At 41.1% G+C, this 20,196-nt stretch overlaps 1 long non-coding RNA gene across 1 annotated transcript; it reads left to right on the top strand.

Annotated features, from left to right (window-relative positions):
• Positions 1 to 2,537: 2,537 nt before the first annotated feature.
• LOC307031574 lies at positions 2,538 to 4,781 on the top strand. The gene is made up of 4 exons (XR_013805993.1): positions 2,538 to 2,672; positions 3,063 to 3,123; positions 3,224 to 4,127; positions 4,256 to 4,781. It is a non-coding gene; the product is annotated as an uncharacterized lncRNA (long non-coding RNA).
• Positions 4,782 to 20,196: the final 15,415 nt, after the last annotated feature.

The following is a 20,196-nucleotide window of genomic DNA, read 5'->3' as shown; positions in this document are numbered from 1 at the left end:
CTTATTAACAGCAAAATGTGTCCTTAAGAACATCTCTTGCTCTGAATGGGACAAAGAAACACTGGAACCTCACATAAATGACCTCAGTAACTTTGACCCTGCTGCTTTTTGCACTCCCCAAGTGGCACACCCTAACGGAAAACCCTTGCTTGAATAGTCTGGTCTGTGCCTGACAAATCCAGTGCAAACAATGGTTAAATAATACAGTAAGCAAAAAAGTAACTATGGTTTTGGGGTAAGCACACTGTTTACAAGGACTCCCATTAGCAAATATAATGGCCCATTGTTGAAGAAAACCTTCAGTTGGACGATACCGCCTTGAGAATGTCGGCCCGAAGCAGACAGATTTATCGTAACAATCATTATGATGTCCTTAAGTTTCGATGGTTCAGGTTTTTGTATGGGAGAAATGTCATTTAACAGTGACTGAAGTGAAAAGTACAGTTTACCTGGTACAGTCTGACATCTTCCTAGCTGAGAGGGGGCGGCTAAATCTCAAGCTAAAATTTGAAGCATGACTTACAGTAGAGTGCAGGGGAATGTAACGTTGCATGCAAACAAAAATATATAGTGTATATCAGGCTAATTTCCTGTGTCACCGCCTCAAGACAAGACATTGAATTCCAAATTGACAATTTGTGGGAATCTACTCCAAGCAGTTTTCTGTTTGCTAATGGGATTGGCACGGAGTCCATTTAACTGCAGGAAGTCATCACTCGGCCTGTGTTATGGGAGATAATAGTAATGGGTTGGGACTTTATTTGACGTTCGTGTTGCCTGTCCTAGATACTCCAAGCCTGGACCAACAGCTTGCTGTGCTTGGCAAGAGCTGTGCATTAATTTCCTGCACCAGGGGGAAGTGTGAAGAAGCGTCAGTGTAACAGGTTTAGGCTCTCATCTTCAGCACTGCACAGTTCTTTTCCTTTCTGTAGACATGTTGTGTGTTAGAGTTGATTGGAGACAACCAGCAAAGGGTCAACCTTAAGCTGTTTCTTCAAAACTGTAACCACCGTGAGACTCTGCTTCACAGTAGTTCTCTGGAGAAAAGTCTATTTACGTGATTGATGCCTCAATTTGCAGCAGGCTTGAGAGCCCAACAGAACTCTAAATTATCTTTAAGGAAATGTACTGTCAATAGGATTCCTCACATGATAATGTTGTTGTTTCATTCAAGCTTTAAAAAGGACTTTGAAGTTTTACTCTGATTTTAAATGGATGCGCGGCAGGAAAAAAGGATAAAGATAAAACAAATAGATTATGCGAGGTTGTCTGATATCCTCAACTGTCTTTGCTGTTAGAAATATCAGAATACAGCTTCCTAATTAAAAGTGCACATAATAATCAGGCTAAAAGCCTCTTGACGTCTTTCGGCATGGGTATGATCCATGTCCAATGAATCAAAAGTGTGGCTTCTTATGGTAATTTGGCAACAAAGGAACCAAAAAGGCTGTTTGGTTGAATATTTTTCTGACGGTATTAAGCATATTCAAATGTAAAGCGTTTGGAAAGTCACTACCATTTTAGAAGCGTTGGAACATTAACAGCTATAAACTGCTTCACAAACTGAAACGTTTTAAGCTTTCTTTTCTCTAGTAAGACTTAGTTGTATGACATGGTGTACAATTTTCAGTAAAATACCGGAATAAATTCACCAAAAACTACACTTTCTAGCTTTAGCATGTTTCCAGCTAGCAACCATGATAGCTTTGAGCACGCTTTTTACAGTGTTTATGGACTACAATTGTTTGGAGTCCATAAAAGGCTGTTATTAGTTGTGACAATATGGAAAGTTGCTTCTAGATGCACAAACGGCTCACTATAGTGTAATAGACTGAATGTTTACTAACCATATAGGGAGGGAATACAATAACAATTTCAGACAAAGCCCAAGCCAACATGAATTTACATAACAAATATATTCTTCAGTATCCAAACTGCTAGACTCTGGAGTTCTAAGTATAAGATCTGTACTAAATCTCAAACCTAGTTAATGGGCTAAAACTCAGGAGAAATGTATCTGGTGGGCAGGATGCAATTTATTTAAACTCAAGTAGCTATAGTGAAGCGTATTTATTACAGATAAAGCAACAGTATAAACCTACGCCACAACAGACAACCCTCAAGGTAAAATTCACAAGCGCTGGCAAATAAATCAATAATCCTGACAGACCATTAGCTCATAGAAGCTAAAAGTAGCCGCTCCACATTAAGGGACTATTTCCTCATAACCGATAATGACTGTAATCATCGGGGTCGAGATGAATATGATCATTACAGAACCAGTAATCATTACTGTGACAACATCAGGGGCCTCATCTGTAACATCTTGTTGATCATTTGTTCTCACGAATACTCCGTGTGTCATAGTTTTGGATGTGTGTTGTTTTCATTTTCCACCTTTTATTTTGAAATGTTTTCCTCCTTGTGTCTTTACTGATACTACTTCCTGTGCCTGCCTCCCTGTCTTTAGGCCCATTCCCAAACCGCCCCCTACACCCTACCCAGCGCCGTATAGACTGAGAGTTACGTCATCTCCGTTCACTCCAATGGACCACTTTTTTACAGCAATGGCGGATCGTGGAGCCTCTCAATCGTTCCCCGGAAGTTAGCGCCAAGGCTAGCAGAGCTGTAGAGTTGCAGCATAATAGACCGTTCGTGACGGACTTTTAAAGGTAAGAAGAAGTTTAAAGATTTATATTGCGGATATTATCAGTACATCTGATTCAAATTAACATGTGTATTAAAGGATGTCAGTGGATTATCCCTAAATTAGTAGATTTAGGGAACGTTTACAGATAACAGATAAAGCTAGGATAACGGATCAAGTTAGCAACACACGTTGAACAGCCTTTTAATTGTAAATTCCGTTCTCTTAATGTCATTTCGTCCAACGTTGTTGAATTAGAGAAGAGGGGCTTCTAAAAGGGATTGTATGCGGGGGTGGAGGGAGTTAAATATTAGATAAATATAACTTTGGTGCGTGCAAGAGTGAGTGTTTTTAGCAGAGCCATATTGTGTCCTTGTCATTATGTTGATTATTACCTGTCTGTATAATGTTGCAGCTCAGCTGATTTTGGATTGATGGCAAAGGGAGAGGGACTTAAGTGAGAGTGAAAACACAAGGTAAGTTTAATACTACTGTTTTATATAAGTAAGCATACTAAACATGTATTCTATCACTGTATTATATAAGTCATCTTGTTAATAACCTACTGTATGGCAGGTGGAGGGGCAGTGATGTTACAGGTGGAGGAGCAAAACTGCAAGACTGCAAACTCACAAGACAGAGAAATCAAAGTTTGTTCTCCAGAGAAGAGGTTGATTTCACTTCATTTATTTCATATTTTCTAAAGATGTGGAAATGGCAACAAAAAAAAACTTGAGAGCTGCAACCAAGACAACTGTAACAACATGAGTAGAGAGCCACCAAGGTTTTTCAAGTCCATCTCTTACTCCATTTTGCCAACCCAAACTTCCAGGTACATGACGGGACACCTTGCTTGTTTTTGGTGTTTGCGCTCCTCTGGCTGGGTGCTGGCAGGTGGAGAGCAGTGATGTTACGGGTGGAGGGGCAGTGATGTTACGGGTGGAGGGGCAGTGATGTTAGCTGTTACACACCAGGCTCAAACTTAACACATTGCATCCTTCTTTGCAGTGTCCTTATTCCTGGAAGGGGGATCTGCAATTCCTGCAGAGTTTTGTAACCCGTTGGTCCGCACGCAAAGCGAATTTTTAAAGCCTTCTTAATTGTCTCATTGCTCCATTTCATCCCCTTTGTGGTGAGTCTGCCTAATGCCTTAAGTTGGTCTTTTTAAAACGTTTTCTTATATTTGTTGTCCCTAATTTTCATTGTTTTCTTGAGAGCTGCATTTTCCTTCCTGATTTTTCTTTGTGCAGACTTTGCTTTTTTGGTGATTCCTTCTTGGCTCTTTAATTTTCTCTTCAATTTTTTTAATAGATCTGTTTGAGTGGCTGCTGGTTCCCTCGTATGCTGACTGGCTGCTGGCTGAGTGGGTGGTGTCCACCCTCCCTGTCTCTCCTCACTAGCCATGCCCTCTCTTTCTTCACCCTCACTTTCCTTTCTCTCAGTCTCCTCATCCCTTCTTCCCTCAATCTTTGAGACTAATGTAAGTAGAAGACATGGCACTGTAGATTTTTGAACATTTAAAATATTATACCACTTAAAAATAAGAAATATGACTTTTGTTACTACGAGTTCATAATTATTATACCTGTGTCACCTTTCACACTATAGCTGTGATCATGAGCTATGGGCTTTGTAGATACAGGTCCCGGGGTGAATCGTGGTGCAGGGGCCCTTCTCTTTTTGACCACAGGGCGATGCACGAAGATGGTGGGTACAGCCTCTGCTCTCAGCCTAGTCTTGCCCTTTTTTGTCTTGACAAACTGGTCTGCATCAAAATGTGCCTGCGGAGTGACTTGAGGTTACTTCACACACAGAACAACTCAGTTTTGTCTGCCCACATACATATTCCATAGTGGTTGAATACACAGTATTAGGAAACACTTTATACTTACTGGACATGTTATACTCATTACATACTGTATATAAAATATGACCAAGAATGTGAGACAACTTTATAGAAATTCATATCACATCTGTTACTGATGCCATTTGTCATACTTTGTTAAACTCACAAATAATATAGTTCCATAACTTCAGTTGGGAACAAAGACCACACCTTATCTCCCCAAGGCAATTTCCCATCCAATAGGTGTGCTATATAGATGTGTATAACCCTGTCTCCTGTCTGTTACTCCCTCTTTCAGCACAAGAACCAGAGGGGGATTCAATGGAGCCTGAATACCTGCACTGAGACCCTCACCCTGCACCCTGAGTCTCAACTCTCAGTGTTTTTCAAGCCTTTCTCTGTTTTTTTGTATTAAACAAAACATTAAGCTTTCCCAATGGTGTGGTTTTCGTTTTGTGAAAAAGTACAAATGCAGTGTTTGTATACAATAACCTAACCTCACATATTTTTTTGCTGTTGGTCGTGAAATTGCTCCTGCTGACTTGAGCAAGCCATTTTTTCCTCCGCTCTGTGTCAGTGGGGAAGCCGTACATTCGTACTCCTTTCTCGGCGCGATTTGAGCATCCCCAGGCAGCACAGCAAACCATGGTGGCGACTAGGAGGCAGCACAGCAAACCAGGACAACACGGAGGAAAAGGCACAGACAAACTGCATGATATGCTATTCAATGTTTATTGAATTCCATGTATTTGCAATGGATGTTCCTAAAACAACACATTTAACGTCATCATCATGCTGCTGCTGCTGCTAGTCCTTTGATAGTCACCTGTCGGTCTCCTGTCCTTTCTGAAAGCCATAAAGATGACATTAGTCATTTAGATAACTTGTGTCCTCAATTACCATGGGATTACTGAAACTACCATGAATTTAAGAAAATGGTAGAAATGAATCTAATCTGAATTTTGAAGCATTCCTTTAGATCCCCTCCCTCTAAATATATCAATAAACATTAGAAAGTGATGCTCCTGACTACCATACAAGTTTAAGAAGATAATATTAGTTTTAAAGAATTCAAAGCTATAAACAGCAACAGGCTCTTTAACCAAGGCACTGTTAGCCTAACATGTAAACTAGTTGCTCACACTAATCCTAATATTATCACTTAATATTAGCAAATTCTATTTTATTTTTTAAAACATATTGATGTAAATACATACACATATCGATTTGTTTTATAAATATTGCAAATCAAAACCTTTATTCACTAATAATTACCAAAAATCGTAGTTCTATCTCCTGTTATCAATGCATTCACATTGCTTGCCATGAACTTCCGGGGAACGATCCTCGTCTGCATGAACCACGTGACGATAATCGTTTTTGGACTTCCGCTGTCGTAACTCTTCTATCTATACGGTGCTGACCCTACCCCTCCGTTTGCGCATTTAGGCGGAGGGTCCGCCATATTGAGGGCTGTTCCAAACCAACGAGTGTGGAGCGGTGTGGAGGGGGAGTGGGCTATCAAGCCCTCAAACAGCGAGTCTGCAGCGCTGCTGACTTGAGACCGGTCTCTACCTGACCGGAGTCGCGCTGTGCGTGTCCGTTAGGAAACACGCTGTTAACAAGTAGTTCCAGCAAAACATCCACTGATAAACTGCGATGTTAACGACCTCATGATAACCTCATATGTTTTAACTTAGGATCATACCTGTGTTTAGTCTAGAAAAAGGTAAATGTGTGCATTTTATTATAAAGTTGTGTATATTTACAGACTGTTGCAAAAACTAAGAAGCTTATAAACATCAGGTTTAAAACTAAAAGAGCTTTACGAAAAAGTAACACAATTAAAGATGTTTGGAGTTTTATCTTAGTTTTATCTTAGTTATTAAGATAGTTAGTTATTAATTTACATTTTTTGTCAAAGAGATGCTGATTTGAAACCGTTGTTAGATTCAGTTACGGCATTTCCTGTTTCTGCCGGAGAGAGGGGAGGCCGTCCCAAAGCTTGCTGCTGTATACACAAGTTATTGAGCCGTTTCCGCTCTACATCCTGAACTCCTCCCTTCGATGCAATGCACTTCCGTTTTGGCGGACTGGGTTTGTTTTGCTAGCTAGCTCCGTTGTGCCGACAAAGCACTGATATCGCAGAGACAAAGCGGATATAACAATTACAACATGAAGAAAAGTGGTTCGGGAACTACGTGTGCGGTAGTTGGTTGCAATCACTCGAGAAAGCACCTGAACGAGTGGTTAGATAGAGAGTGCTACGACCACAAACCAGCACCCAGCACCCAGCCTTGTTGTTCATTAAATACAGATAAACACAACAAATACTGCATGCATTGTATTTTTTTATATTATATATGAATATTTTCATAGTGATGTAATTGTGTGGGCTGCTTTTATATTTTAATTTGTAATACCTGTTAGGATTAAACATGTGATCTTTCTTGTTGAAGCCATTTCTTTAGTTTCCTCTCAACAATTAATTAATTCAGTGTTATTTATGTACAGTATGAGCTTAATATGAATGATGAACTGTGTTAAAAGAAATTGTAGCACTCTAAGGAACATATGACATGCAATAATGCAATAACAGTGCAATAATGAAATGAAATTACATCAAACTTTATTTTCATTCAAACAGTACAGGCACATATGATATATTGCACAGCATAAAGAGATCATGTAAATTGTGCATTATGTAAACAACAGGCTCCTGTGGGCATGACCTAAATAAGGCAGTTTATTTTGGTTTTATGCTGGGCCACGTCGTCATGTTATCCTCCCAGTTTTGCACTGAATTCGGGTGGGGGAGAGTAACGCCATCTCCAGTCAAAGAAGTAGAATCGTGTTCCCAAGCTAGCATCACTGTTAGCATCAAAATCGCTGTGTTTACACCAGTGCCCGTCTGACTGTTTACATCGGTTTACACCGACAGACGCTGTGCAAAAGACTTCCGGCGGAAATGAAGTGCATTTGTGTAGTGTCATGGCGCTACCCGTGTTTTGGCGCGTAAACTTGTCTATATACACCCTCCATCTGACAGGAGGGAGCCTCCTTGAGCTGCGACTGTGGCTACAGACAGAGTTCACTCGGAGGGCAGTCACGGAGGGGTAGGGTCGAGGGAGTGGTTTGGGATTGGGCCTTAGTTTCCCTGGTGTGTCTGATTGCGTTCACCTGTTGCCCTTGTGTTTCTGCCCCCCCTGCCCAGCTGTGTCTTGTCCGGTGATTACCCTTCTGTGTATTTAGTCTCGTCTTCCCCCGTGCTCCATGTCTGTTCGTCGTCAGTTCATGTCCATGCTACCTGTCGTCTCTTCGTGTCCATGTTCCCTACCGCGCCTATGCTCGTCTATGCTTGTCCATGTGTCCTGCCTGTTCCCGTCTGTACGTTTGTTCCTGTCTGTCGTGCTCCCTGGTTTAGTTTTTGTTAATTAGTTTCTTGTTTTTCATGTCTTCAGCTTTTTGTTACCAAACCTTTTTGTATTTTTAACTGCACTTGGATCCTATTTCCCCCAACCTGACACCGTGTTACTTACGATACAGTCTAGAATCCAATAATTGGTTGGTAATTTGATTGAGTCTTGCCTCATTTTAATTATCCTAATGAGAGAAGGGTCGTAATAAGTGTCAGAGGCATAGCTGGAGGTAGAATTCTCCAATTATCCGGCTATGTAAACACTGCCATCTAAGTTATAGTGGTTTTAATGATGCCAGGGGCCACTAGCTGAATACTAGGAAACATGTTGTATGAAGACATAAATACAAGACAAAACATTAACACCACGGTGAACAATTACTGAAAAGAGAAAACGCATAGCAGACGGCGTGTTCAAACAGAAGGAATCTGCTTAGAAAAAGGGAGAGAGAGTGGTGGGAAATGAAAACGGGGGCTTCTGAGAGTTGCATAACATCTGCCGGACAGGAAATGTTCTTTATGAGGCTAATAAACAATAACGTTCCAGCAGTCAAATGTGAATGATCGAAATGAATAAAAATGTGATATTTTCATTCATTATGCATCATGTCATTGCAATGGTCTTCTAGTGAATCTCAGGCTCAAGACAAAGAAACAGAGCTCTGCATATGCAACACGCACCTGTAGCTGAGACATACTTAAAACCACTGACATTCAGAGGCAATGTGTGAGGCAAAGAGGATGTTGAAGTGAAACAACCTGGTCTTACAGTTCAATGAATACTTGTACTGACTCACCACACAAAGAATAAGGATTAAGGTAATTAGAACCAAATAAATTAGCAGATCATGTTGATACTAGCAGTAACATGGGGGCCTGTGGCACATCTTCGCACCTGCGCCACACCTGATGTCTGTGTTAATGGGGAGGGATGGAAAAACCTGCGACGCAGTCACGTGGAAAGAAACTCCCGCATATCCTCTGCTCTCTGATTTCCTCCCGGCCCTGTTTGCCAAGTCTCTGCACCTTGGAGTCCAAACTGAGGATGAGAGGAGAGACCTCATCCGTCATCCTCGTTGACACCTCATTATGAAAAGGCTGATCTCCGAGGCCAGACCACATGCTCGTTGACACGCTCCTGCTCACTGCTGGTCTTCGATTTCTAAGAGAGTCTATTGGCCTCAGAAATGTCGGCGAATGTGTGTGAAAAAACGGAGGGGAATAATAAAAGGTGAACATGCTTCCGGACTATAAATCACACTGATTTGACATGCGCTCTGGCTGTAGCCTAGAATATCACACATGCCTCAGAGCTTCCGAAGCATTTCTCAGATCGAGTCCAATGCGGCCCCTTGGGTATGGGTTCTTCCTCGTTCCCAGAGATGAACGCACCCTTCAGTGCGACATCAAAGCAGCAGGATTAGGTGCTGATTAAAAGAAGCTCCACGCAGAGACTCCAATGATAAAGACGCAATGAAAACACTCTCCAATCAATAGAAAGATTATCAGAGGTGGAAAGTAACTAAGAACATGTACCAAGTACTTCTAACTTCAAACATAATGAATCTCTAACAGAACTTTGCTTGTCTACATCAATACAATGCTACTTGATGCAACAATATTGTCATATATTTAATCAAATAAAATGATTTTGGAAAGGCCTGTGTTCAGACTTTGTCCTGTGTGCATTTAAAACCTATGTAACCTATACTTTGGATGGGATGGATCTGAGCCTCTTTGGCGTGAGATTTTCTCCAAGCAGTGTGGGAGTGGATGTCTCACTTCAAGAGCTTGACAGCTGGCAGCCATGCTATTAGCTTCATCACACCTGAGTGTACCGCAGGGATGTTCCTAACGTCATCCAAGCTCCTATTGATGTTTTCAAATTAAGCTTTCATCGTTTTTTATGACGGTACAACCCCAGAAAATAGTTTGTGATGTGTGTATAATGTACAGAGTGAGTGACATATTTTACGAGATGACTATGTGAAGAGCAAACACAGACTGTCGTTATGATGAGGAAGCTGCAGAAGACAAGAACAATTTAGTAGGGAGGGATTTTTGCCTGAATATGAGAACGCCTTCTGGAAACAGAGAAATAACCCCTTTTCTTGGGGAAAAGGAACAATTCAACAAGCAGGATTCAAACATACCACATTATGTTGTTATTTACATTATTATTATTATAGTATTGTATACAGAAAATATTTTAAGAAAGCCTATTGCATCGGTTTCAATGTGTTTTATTGCTTGGGAATTACGAATTTAAGTGGAAGACGTTGTTGCTTGTTTTCTTAAAAGTTTCACTTTCACCTCAAAGGTTCCCGAGTCAAAATGGAACATAAAGACAAATATAACGGGCACGGATTGTGACTGTAACTACTGTTGTTTAACATTTGGTCACAAGTCAACAGTAAGATTAATAACTGGATTTTATTTATAGGAATCTCATTTTTTACAGCAGAGGCCCAATCAGTGTTTTGCATGAAAGCCTTTCAAAACTAGAGATCCGGTTTGGCATTGGGCTAAAACAGTCACGAAATGTGTTTATACCTGTTTTTGATAGAACTGCTGATAAATCTCGTCTACAAATTTTTAGTAAAATGTCCCAAAGAGACAGAATTACACTTCTTTTGACACTTTCCTTAGAGTGGGTGGCACATTAAATATGAAACGTTATTTTGCTCCCCTGAAAGAAACATCATTCTGTGACTGATCCAGCAGGGTGCTGTGGACCTGAGTGGCCCTTTGGGAGGCTGTCAATCATCCTGACAGGCGCAGTGCCCGAGGGACTGAGCAAAAGGTCGAGTGTTGCACCTGAAACCTCCCTCTAAAGAAGACGCTGAAGGAATACAAACGAGAGATATAAAACCCAAATGTACAGAATCGGTCAATGTCAACGCACACAATTGTTTGTTTTCTGAAATCAGTCAGAATTTAAATCCACTGAAATAAACAAAGCCTAGTTTCAAAAACAGATATTAACAGACAGGTCAACACAACAAGCAAAGAGTTTATGAAATGTGGATCTTTGACAAGTCAGGGGTTAACCATCTGCCAGCAAATGATGGCCTATGTCTATCGAGACGTGCCAGAGCCAATTTAAGAAATGTTCCATGGCAAAATATTGACTCATTAGAGTTATTTTAACATGCAGATTTGAAAGTCAATAATAAAAGGTGATTTCCTAAAGCTAGTTTCATATTATTATCCGATCCTGAGGAAAGATCTGAAAAACATTTTGGGAAATGCTTTCTTGACCACAGTTAGAGGAGATCGGTGTTTCTTTCTGCCCTCGGCTACAGCAGCGTTAGCATTCGACGAGTGACAAGTCGCTCTTATTTCACTGTGCAAATATCTTTGTTTGTGCCCTTTAACTTCATGGAGTATCATGCTTGAGGTTAACTTTGTTATTCAACAAGTCATAGCCGATATAATTCCTTAAGTCAATAAGCCTGGTTTGCTTCAAATATTTGTTCATGACTTCATGACTGTTTTGCAAATATTCTTAAAGTTGGTTAGCAAGGCACGGCAGGTATGTCATTCTTTCTTCGACAGCTTACGCAAATTCAGTCCATTCGTGAACAGAAAAGCATTGTTGGAGTAAAGGAGGAGTTCTAGTTACCGCTTACTCCCTGAAACCACTTCATGTCATTTTGGAGAATGCATCTGCTCTTTTATATTTGACGATGTGGGAAAAAAAAAAACTGTGGCACGTCTTTGAACTCGATGAGCAAAATATGTCTGGCCTTCATTTCTTTAAAACGTTTGGGCTAGAAGGTCAAAGCTAAAATGAGCTTATGCCTCACAATTAGCTTTTGAGTGGATGAGTGGAGTGGATTCTTACGGCTTCTCGGTAACAGGCGGTACTTAAGAGGGGTATCAGTCAGGCGATAACGTGAAACTTCGTACGGGTCTTTCATGCATGCAAAGGATGTCTGAAAACTGATCATTACAGAAAGACTCAACGTGAGAGGGAATCGGGTTATCAGAGTTAGAATATGCCAAAGAACGAATATGATGAAGAAAAGAGAAAATAAGGGGATTGAAATTGTATAATGGACAAAAATAACGCAGTCACTGAAAAAACTATGAGCAATATTAAGATGCCTGTGTATGACACAACAATGAATAAGAAAATGTGTTTTGTAATGTGCATTTTCAGCATGCACTTACACCCGTCGAGAGACTATGTGCATGTCTGATCTGCTTTCTGTACTGTTTGTGCATGACTGGAAGTTCACACGGTCAAACCTCCAGATGGTCGCACCATATGTACAGGAACTACTGAAACATGTGAGAGCTTTTCAGTCAAGCTCAGAACTCACACCACATCCCAATTTCAGCGCTGTGGAAGTAAAATGCCCCAAAATGAGTTGCTCCTTTTCAAGTTCAAAGAAATATGATAATTTCGAGACATTTCAAAGGGAAGATAATGGCATTGTTTGCAATGTTTATACAGTTTCCTTGGAACAAAAGATGACGCATGGGCACTTTCACAGCCTAACAAATCCACAAACAGTCTCTTGAATTAAGTCGCCTCAAAGTGATTTAGCTCCGCGTTTTGAAGCTCTCCGTTACCTATTACTCTCCTGTGTCTTTCACTGATGGAACACACACAACACAGTGACCAATTACAACCTCTGATTCTTGTTGTATCGGCCAGTATGCAAAATCTAATGCAAAAGTTTCACTGGCTTCTAAAGAGAGTGTTTTTAGCCTTAGTGTTGCTAAGCTAGCCATTTTTAAAGGCTGCTTATGGTGTGTCTGTAAAGGCCCAGATACACCGGCACGAAATCGGCAGCAAATGGGAGTCGGGCCGAACATGAGCGTGGGCACGCCCTATTCGGAGTGGTGTGCGCCGCACCGTCGGGTCTTTTCTGCCGACCTGACGCCTTTTCTTGCCGATTCAACATGTTGAATTTGAATCGGCGTCGGGAACACCACCGGAAGTCGGACAAAGGGATAACACTGATTGGCTGTTCAGCTAGCGAATCAGTGCATGAGAAGCGTTAACGGAAGTGAGGGAGGTAAACAAAGGATTTAAAATTGAAGATGGAACACACACGGACGGCTATTTCACCTCATCGGTTTATAGAGCTCCTGTTCGTTCATGTTTTCAATGGACTAGAGTGAAAATGGAAAGAAAAACGCTATTTGTTGTTTGTTTATATCACGGAGTCTGTTCTTCTTCTCTGTCTTCCGGTTGTTGCCTCTTTTGAATGATGAATAAACACTACCGCCGCCTGCTGGTAAGGAGAGTTATTGCCACTCACGCATGCGCAGTTCATACGTGCTCGGATCGGATTTGCGGTGTGTTCCAGGGCGCGAAGTCGGCAAATACGCAGGAGAGTCTGGCGACGCAACAGTCGGTGTCGGCGTCGGCGACTTCTCAGGTGACTGGCCGGTGTATCTGGGCCTTTACAGCTATTGTTACAGCAGGTGATGCTTTATCTGTCTGCACAGGATGCGTTCAGGCACAGGATGCGTTCAGGCACAGTTACGAGTGTAGGTCACCTGCGTTGCGGCATGTTGATACATCGCATCTCCCCCTCTCTATGATGGCCATCTTTACACTCCTTTTAAACATTACTGTTTTGGACAGCAATGAAGGACCGGCTTGTTGGACACTAACGGCCCGTCCACACACAGGCATGACACATTTTTTTCAAAGCTTCGCCCATTCACTTGAATGGGGTGACGTAGAAGATTTTTAATCTTTGCCGAACTGCATTGTGGGGAGCGGAGCATGGCTCTGCAAGCATCGTGAGTATCAAAAGTTGAGCAATGTTCAACTTTCGCTGCTCCCAATGCTTGCGAAGCTGGCATCAGCCAATCAAATTCCGTTTATGCAAATCCCGCCAGTGCAAGCGCTAGCCAATCAAACTGCGTGTACTGTATGCAGATACCGCTGCGGTCTTTTCCATTATGTCATAAAATGGAGGATAAATTAATCATCGCTGTAGGAAATGTCCCGGTCCTTTACGACTGCTCTCTGTTCGCCTACCGGGACCTAAACCGGAGGAATCAGGCATGGAGGGAGGTGGCAGAGACAGTTGGTGAAACTGGTAGGTTTTCACCTGTTGGGGAGTTTATATCCAGTTTACTTCATTTTAACATTGAATGGACAGGCTTTGTATGCCGGGGGCGGGCGGGAGATTCCTGGGAGATTCCTGATTGGTTGTTGGTCGCGTGAAATCGCCAAGCTTCAGACACGCCCAGGATCAAGATTTTTTTCATGCCTGTGTGTGGACCTTTATATATACAATCTATGGTGTGGACGGGCTGTTACACTTTTTAACCTTAACACCTTGTTTTTCTGGCACAGCCACAGTTAGTCCAGTTTAACCTAATTTTAGACAGCTACTTGTTTTCTAGGAAATAAATTCCTAACAAGTGAAAACAGGCTGACTATATCTGACAAGGGGCCAGGAAATATTTCTGTCACTCAATGTGCTATGTGCAAAATAAATCTGACTGCTCCAAAAAGGCTAAACAGAAAAATATGGGATTCACATTCTGCTAAAGTGTTTCACTCTTAAAGAGAGAAGGCTTCAGAGTGGAGGACTCTCTTTAGACCAGCACCTCTTTACCAACACTAGTGGAAAGGTCGTTTGCTTCCCAAAGACAGCTTTAAAATCCGCCTCAGTTCGCAACGATAACACCTTCTTGCTCATTTTCCCCAATCTTGGTTCAGACAGCACAAATATAATTCAAATGTATTACGATAACCTTTCTGCATAGACAGATAAACGATGCTACATTTGGCCAATCTACTACGGCATGACCAGGATAACAAACATAGCTCTTCTTTGTTCATCACATACATTTCCTACAATGTTAACACCTAACTGGAACCATATTGCTGTGACACAGAGGGGAATATTATACAAAGAGAACATGAGGTTTAATTACAGTTAACGGTTCACCATCTGTTCCATGTGTGACAACAGGCATTAGTAAACCATAGCTGATTATGGTTTATGTGTAATTGTCATATATTTTTGAAATTCTTATATTCACACTATCGTTCTTTCTTATGTGTGTGCAAAGGATGTGTGGGTGTGTGTGGGTTGTTTTGAACTACCTTTGATTCGTTTCACACCTAAGACACACAGCCCAATTTGATTTGGCAACACAAGATTTGGTGTTGATTATGCAAGTTTGCAGAACAGAAAACAAAAACAGTGAGTTAAAAGACACTAAAACGTTGCGTCAAAATAATGGGGTGAATGTTAAAATGTTGTACACTGTTAGTGCCAGGCCCAGCTTGTCAGAAAAAAGATGTGGCCATGCTGCCTTTAAGCTAGCTTAGAAAAAAGCAGCTTTACCCAGACAGGAAGGAAAGATGCATATGTCGACTCTTTAATGCGCACACCTTTAAACAGCCGTCAGTTTATGATGCTTTTCAGCTTCAAGCACCATTAACATTCAAAGTGATGGCAGCTATGTCAGGCGCCATTTCACCCGCAATTTCATCTCTATTAGAGGAGATTCCTGTCCTTGCAGATGCAGGACTTGTTCCCAAGTGATGAATCAAGCTAATGTTCTCACTGTCAGATACCTTCTTGGCCTGGAACACAATAATGGCTTTTAGTTTTTTTTAATGCGTCTTGCAGTAAAATGTCTTTGGCCTTCAGCAGTGGTTCTGAATTCATTGCTGCAACAACACAACAGAAAGAAAAAGGAACTAGCTTTTTGACAGAGGGTTTTTTCGCTTGTTGTTTTAAAGGATAGACCTGTTATGGAAATAAGGCAGAGCAGTTTTTCCCTCCATCCATACCTTGAATGATTCTGGTTTACTTTCAACGCAAGTTTGCCTGTCTGTCTGCCAGCCTGCTCATATTGACTGTCTTATTTTCTAATGAGACCATGTTTGTTGGGAGGCGATCGTTCTCACCAGAGGAGAGTAATTAAAAACTCCTTCCTCCTGTAAATTGACTTTTCACATGCTTGTTAAATCTGTTTTTTATTGCCTGTACTTCTCCATTATCCTCTGTATGCTAGAAATAAAAGATGCCTTATATGTTCAAAGGACTTTCGTTGGGAGAGGGCTTCAGAAAACACAAACTCCCATAGCTGAGTGATGATTTAATCTCATTCCTTTTTGTGACTTTAGAAACTGATTTATTTATGAGGAAAGAGTCATAATTCAGACGACGAGACGGCAGCTTCCTGAGCCTGCACGCCTGCAGCATTACCAATGGCTTCCAACTGATCACTGTGCTCAAAATAAAGTCATTCAGGAAAGAAATCGAAATGTTTTCTACTGATACTTAGGATGTGGTTTGCAGCTATTTTACCCTCAGTTACCTCACTTTCTTCCAACCTCTTAAGAGAGCAAGAGTACTCCAAAGCAACCCGACTGTGAAGAGGACATCCTGAGCTCTTGGACCTGAAATAGCCACTTTGCCACTCTTACTTTGTGCCTGAAAATCTCTGGACCTTTTACCAGAGATGTTTTAAACAACACATGTCCCAGATCTTGTTTTTCTTGCATCAAGTGAGATGGAAAGGTTCAAAGTCATGTCAGAACGCTAAGGGCAGAGTTATCATTTCAACATATGTGATTATGCATAACGTACATTAAGCAGATGCAGCTGTAATATGTGACAGCTTGCACAGTCTGAACGGTCACTCAGAAACAAGTAATAGCGATGCGATCTACTGGCCATATGTGGAACGCATCTTCAAAGCGGACGGTATAAAACGAACTAGCATCCAAGTTACTTCCAGCTGTCCATGTGGCATCCATTTGCGAGTTTAGCCAAGGCTTAAATATGATTGATATGAGATCCTGATACCAGGAATTCAGATAGCAAAACAATTCAAAATGCATTTTGAATGCTACTGGTACTGCCAAAACAACTTGAACATACTTTCTCTGAATTCTGATTTATATTGCGTGGTGTGAAACGAAATGTCTGTGAGCCAAAGCATTACCTTTGACTTGTTTTCCTACACTGTTAACCTTAATCCAGGACCAAATAAGTTATACTGTAAGTAAATGACTCCTGTGATAAAACATCTGTAATGTACCCTGTATGCTGTTTTTCTGTTCATCTCCTCAATCTGGCCACAGGCCAAGGAGCCGAGTTATTTAGAGTCAAATTACTTTTATCGGCGGAAGGAAATGATTTTAAGATGAATGAGTCATTTGCAAGCATTCATTTTCCCGGAGAAGATGTACGGCTTTTGGAGAGGGGGGGCGAAGAATCTCAGTAAACAAACACAGCCATATTTCATCTCCCACTGTACTGTATTTTTTTTACCAAGAAAACTGCATTGAACAAGAGATACTTGACTTGAGTCAGAAAGCAGCCTGTTGTTTACATGCAGTCTCTCCACTCCTAACACTTCCCTCTGACCTCACTCTTTGGCCCCTGCCTGATTATAATCAATGTGTGTGGGGGATGGTGGCTTTCTAAGTGTTTGCAACCAGTTATTTGTCCGTCCCCTCCAGGTAATCAGAATGCCTCAGCCTCAGCTCACCGCGCGCAGCACACTTCACACTGTCCTGCATGCTCAAACTCTCCCTTTGTGCCCGTGCGCACATGTGGTAATCACTGAAACACACCAATTACATTATTTAATTAGCACCCATGAACTTTTCTGCTATTTTAGAGACATTTTTCACATATTCTCCAAGCTTCTTTTAAGGAAATGCATTAATAATAGCTGTAATTTCCCCCTGAGTAAAAGCCTGAATGTGAAGTCATTCAGCCCGGATCTCAGATTCAGGTGACAGCCCATTGACTTCACTTTATCCAAAAGAATAAATTACAAAGATTCGACACCCATTCACATCCATGGCTAATGGACTTTAAATCAGAGCATGGTTAAGTAACTAAGTGGTTTACTTGTCATAACTCTTTGTGCCAGTGACAGCTCCATATAACTAGCATTCTAATTCATAACCTGCTTTATAGTCCATTTGACAGTAAAAGGGATCAAAGTTGACTAAATAAACATTATGCTTTATTGAAAAAGTGTAAAAAAAAAAAAAGCACGTTTTATCTTAGAAATCTATACAATCAGTGGAGACGCCCCCTTTGGAGAATTTGGGTTTAAGGCATTGGCTTCTTTTTTATCAGATCTAATCCAGTGCGTGAAAAAACCTCCCTTATTTGTAATTATCCAAGGCTAGTTAGAATAGCAATGTTACAGTTTGTATTATGGATAGCTTCTGGAAAACGATAGGAGGTTACAGGTGTCGGGAATTCTACAGTAAATACTTTAGTTGGCTTTTACTCCCTAACACTACATCATGCATGCTGCAAATGAAATGTAATGTCACACTGCAGCAGCGGAACAAATGAAGTACACGCTGTTATTTCTGTGTGCCAGATCATATGCCTTCTTGTCCCTTCTTGTAATTCATTTCTCGCTGCATCTTTATTGTGATTATGCTGCTGAGAATTGCTCTCCTCAAGAAGGAGATGACAATATCATTTCTAATTAGACTAAATGGAAATAAATTATTTGTCAGTGGCAGTGTGTGTGTGTGTGTGTGTGTGTGTGTGTGTGTGTGTGTGTGTGTGTGTGTGTGTGTGTGTGTGTGTGTGTGTGTGTGTGTGTGTGTGTGTGTGTGTGTGTGTGTGTGTGTGTGTGTGTGTGTGTGTCAGCACCATCCCTCACTTGTGATGAGTGATTCATGCTTTAAAAATACAGACGCAGTGTAAGGCAGGTAGAGGGGAAGATGTGTGATTACTTGTTAAATGTCTGGAGCCGGCAGCGTCTCACAAGCCATCTGGCAATTGTGACTTTTTACAGATTCTTGAAAAAAAAAAAAAATGTGCTGGACTGCTCAAATTACATTGTGTCAGTTCAAATTCAGATAGAGCCGCTACTGTTGCCAACAATGCAGAAGAGAGTGTTCACAGCTTGCCAGACTCCATTAAAGTCAGTTTGGGGTTTATATCAATAAACATCCAGGAATTCATACAGTACAACATTCACAGTCACAATCATCCTGTGCCTTCAGGGAATAATGCCCAGAATGCATCTCTCATCATAAGAACCCTCATCCTCGCCTTAAACACTAAGCCACCTGTGATCAGACAGTGAAAAGAAACATCACCTTCAGAGGGTTTCCCATCAACATGAGCTCCACCCTCTGCAGGACTACTGATGACTGCATCCCAACCAACAGCACCCCGAGGCGTCACATGCAGCTCAGGGATGTGAACAATGTGTCAACGACTGATAAGTAAATATTTATTTTTCTGGAGTAAGTATAAGTGACGATTTAAGATAACACTACAGGTGAATAGGGTACATCTTCCCCAGTTCATATCTTTGATAAGACAAATGTTATTTCTATTACAAGTTTTTTTTTATATATGCAAATATTGTATTCAATTAGATTATTTGCATAGATTTCCGCAACAGAAAAGTGGACATTAGATGAAGCCAGGTTCAGAATTGTTGTTTCTTTTAACCGATATATTAGAGTGAAGTGAAATGTAATTCTTCATAAACCAGAAAACGCTGCCAAGCACAGAACATTTACAATGATTAGGGCCGTGAGTGCTATGTGAACAAACAGCTCGGAAAACCTTCAAAATGATAGATTGTATACAATCAAATAGGGATCCATTTTGAAAGTCATCTTTCCAAATGTCTGAAAAAAGAAGCAAAAACAACCCAAATCTAAAATGATATATATATATATAAAAATATCTTGTCTGGCCTTTAGAGAAGTAAGATCGATATTACAAATGCCTAATACTAACCTATTAGGGCAGGGCAATGACAGGGCAATGACTTCAACCTGAAATAATGGAAGCAAATTTTCAGCAGTATTTTAATATTTATAATAAGAATGGTGGTGGTGGTAAACTTAAAACCTTTGTTTGCTTCCATTCAACTCCTCCCTAAGAAATACAGCAAAGCTATGTTTTCCATGGCAGCGACACACATGAAGAAACTCGTATAATAGCAACAAAAACAACGTAATGGTGCTCTGCATCTTCAGAGGGAAAACACAAAGGCTCCAGGAGCTTGTTCGACAGAGTGCACAAGACAGATGGGAAGTGTGTGACCAGAGGGTGCACGACTGCAGAGTCACTGGACTTCAACAGAGTGTGTTTGTTTCAGTGTGTTTTTGCACTTCCCTCAGACATAAGGGATCATGTCAACACATTATTCTCCTTCAGTGCGATGTCAAACAGCCGAGCTCCTCAGGCCAGAGTACAGTATAACCCCAGCTGTTCTTCCAGGATTTCTGTCCCGCCCCCTCCTGATTCATTTGCTGCAGTTGGGTGCACGAGCCCAGGCCATTTT

This window comes from Notothenia rossii (assembly GCF_949606895.1).
Source record: "Notothenia rossii genome assembly, chromosome: 3".
Taxonomy (NCBI): domain Eukaryota; kingdom Metazoa; phylum Chordata; class Actinopteri; order Perciformes; family Nototheniidae; genus Notothenia; species Notothenia rossii.
Note: the sequence above shows the minus strand (reverse complement) of the source record. Positions and strands in the feature narration are given on the sequence as shown.